The sequence below is a fragment of the Bactrocera neohumeralis genome, unplaced genomic scaffold (assembly GCF_024586455.1).
Source record: "Bactrocera neohumeralis isolate Rockhampton unplaced genomic scaffold, APGP_CSIRO_Bneo_wtdbg2-racon-allhic-juicebox.fasta_v2 cluster09, whole genome shotgun sequence".
Taxonomy (NCBI): domain Eukaryota; kingdom Metazoa; phylum Arthropoda; class Insecta; order Diptera; family Tephritidae; genus Bactrocera; species Bactrocera neohumeralis.
The window spans coordinates 31,263,116-31,266,525 of NW_026089622.1; positions in this window are offsets into that span (position 1 = coordinate 31,263,116).

Genomic DNA, 3,410 nt, shown 5'->3' on the forward strand with positions numbered 1-3,410 from the left:
GCCGTTGCCAACGCACTTTTCACCGCTTCACGCCGACTCTGCTGCTGCAACCCGTTCGTTGCCTACTTGATGGTAACGCGTAACGCTCGCTGTCTGTTACGCCTATGCACCTGTGTTGCTGTATCCACTGCTTCTGTTGCGCTATTGCGGCGCAACCGTTTTGATGAATATTTCGCTTTACAACCTGAACTTCTCGTTCGAATACACGAGCCACACGCAACCTATCTGTTGCCGATTCTGCTGCGCTGTTGCGGCGCAACCGTTTCCACACACTGCTCGTTCGAATACACGAGCCAACCGCAACCTGTTTGTTGCCGACTGTGCTGCGCTGTTGCGGCGCACCCGTTTCTACACACTGCTCGTTCGAATATACGAGCCTACCGCAACCAGTTTGTTGCCGACTTGTTGATGACGCTTAACCTCGCTGCTTGTTACACTTGTGTACGTGAGTTGCCGTCGCACTTGTACTCTTCGAAGTTTCTGATGCGGTATTGCGGCGCAACCGTTTCGCTGTATGCTTGTTTGCCTACGCAAACCAACTCCAACTTGATTGTTGTACACGTACCGTAACGTCGCTGCTTGCTATGCTTCTAGAAAACTCTAGTGTACTAAAACTGTACTTCACCTGTATTCCGTGCACCTCACAAAAAACCGCTTCCAATAATTGATTTGTCTCGCTACTCCACTGTACAGTCTACCGAGTCTCGATCTGGTGCCAAATGCTGCTGCCTTCGAATTTGCTTTTGCAGTGCACAATATGGCCAATTAAGTTGAGTTGAGCCGAGTTGGATCAATTTGTAGGAATATGCCCTCAAACAATCACTTGACGAGCCCCCAATTTGTAGCATAGTGGCTGTTGAGCTTCCAATGACAGGATAGAGAACGAACGACCCACTGATGTGTGGAAATAAAAGCCGGACCAACTTCACTTCGCTTCAGTTCAATTTCACTTTATTACACTTGATTAAAGTTCACAATGCGTGGATCAATTTTACTTTATTACAACTTGGTGCTTTTAATACACTTTACAATAGTTCAATTTAACTTTACTACCAAGAAGTGCAGCTTTACAATAGATACCTTATTGTCTGCCTCAAGTGAAGTACGTTATTGGTTCTAATCCGTTCGAGTCCCTTTTTCGTTCAGTCAGTGTTGTCGTGTGTCAAGTCCGCACGGTCGCATTTCTTTGTCCCACATGTATATGAAATTATATTATATTATTATATATTATCAAAGATAAGAAATATTTAAAAAGAAGCTCATTTCTCCAATAACTACAAATATTACCTTGAAAATAGCATAAATTAATAACAATGTTATCAATTTTGCATGAATTCAAAAAAATTCGCAAAATGATATTCATATCAATTGTATAAAAATATAAACAAAAGAGCAATATATGTACGTCTGTAATAGCAATGTAATAGGTTGTCAAAAAAGTCTAGCGGTATTTTCGCTAGATGGCGCTGAAAGCGCGTAGTTCTAGTTTTATTCGTCACATCGGGTCATGCTATACCTTTTTGGAAAGCTCATTTCACGCGCTAACACGTGTTTGATTGATTGTCGTTTCTTTTAAGTTGTTCGTGAGTTATAGCGTCGCAAACATGGAGCAAAATAAAGAGAAAATACAGCATATTTTACAGTACTACTACGATAAAGGCAAAAATGCAACTCAAGCCGCCAATAAAATTTGTGCAATTTATGGACCCGATACATTTTCCATTTCCACCGCACAACGATTGTTTCAACGTTTTCGTTCTGGTGTAGAGGTGGTCGACGATGTGCCACGCTCCGGAAGGCTTGTCGTCGAAAGTTGCGATAAAATCACTAAATTGGTCGAAAGAGACCGGCATAACAGCAGCCGTAGCATCCGTCAAGAGCTGGGCAGGAGTCATCAAAAATTCATTTCAATTTCAATAAAAAAAAAAATTCAATAAAAATTCCGCAAGACTTTTTTGACAACCCAATTTCTGAGCATAATTTTCATTGATTGCTCAGCTCTGTTCACTCATCACTGCTAAAATTTCTCCTTCTGAGCCAAGAGTGGAGGATGGAGTCATGTGTAGAAGTTCACGCAAGTGAGGAAAGTTCTCTGACGCCATTCAGTTGAGAGTATCCAGAAACGATTCTTTTACATATGACTCAACCAGCTCACGACTTCCGGCCAAGTATCCTCTGGGTAGCCTAAGAACATCCGTTCGAAGGCGAGCTAAAGTGAGAAGGCGAAACATCCCCATTGGGTTGTGCGCTGGGTTTTGGACCCGCCACGTAAAAAGCTGACCCCAATGAAAAACTACCAACAGCCTCGGATGAGAAACCCCCCTTTTGATAACGACCATGGCAAACCAAATAAGTACAATGATATTAGGGCATGCACCTGGAATGTCCGGTTCCTTAATTGGGAAGGTGCCGCTGCCCAGCTGGTTGATGTCCTCAGGAAAATAAAGGCTGACATCACCGCCGTCCAAGAAATGCGATGGACGGGACAAGGACAGAGACGAGTAGGTCCTTGTGACATTTACTACAGTGGCCATATAAAGGAGCGCAAGTTTGGTGTTGGGTTCGTGGTGGGAGAGAGACTCCGTCGCCGAGTACTATGATTCACTCCGGTGAATGAACGTCTAGCCACAATCCGCATCAAAGCGAGGTTCTTCAACATATCGCTTCTTTGCGCCCACGCACCGACGGAAGAGAAGGACGATGTGACCAAAGATGTCTTACGATAGCTGCCCCCGCCACGATGGGTAAAGAAGGTATCTTTGGCACTACGGTCGGTAAATTCAGCCTCCACGACGAAACATCCCCAAATGGGATGAGGCTGATCGACTTCGTCGGGGCCCGAAATATGGTTATCTGTAGTACTAGATTCCAGCATAAAAAGATTCATCAAGCTACCTGGCTGTCTCCGGATCGAAAAACTACCAACCAGATCGATCATGTTGTGATAGACGGAAGACACGTCTCCAGTGTTTTAGATGTGCGTGCGCTCCGAGGTCCTAACATCGACTCGGACCACTATCTTGTTGCAGCTAAGATTCCCACCCGCCTCAGCGCAGCAAAAAACGCACGCCACCAAACACAAGGAAGGTTCGACGTCGAAAAGCTGCAATCACAACAGACAGCCGAACGATTTTCTACTCGGCTTGCACTCCTGCTCTCTGAGAGCACTCGTCAACAGCTCGGTTTAAGGGAACTGTGGGACGGCATTTCAAACTCCTTACGTATAGCTGCAACCGAAACCATTGGTTTCGGAAAGTGCAAAAGAACAGCTGGTACGACGAGGAGTGCCGTGCCGCAGCGGAGAGAAAACAGACTGCCTACCTCGCAACATTACGATCGACCACTACACGTGCGGGATGGGACAGATACCGAGAGTTGAAAAGGGAAGCGAGACGCATTTGTAGACAGAA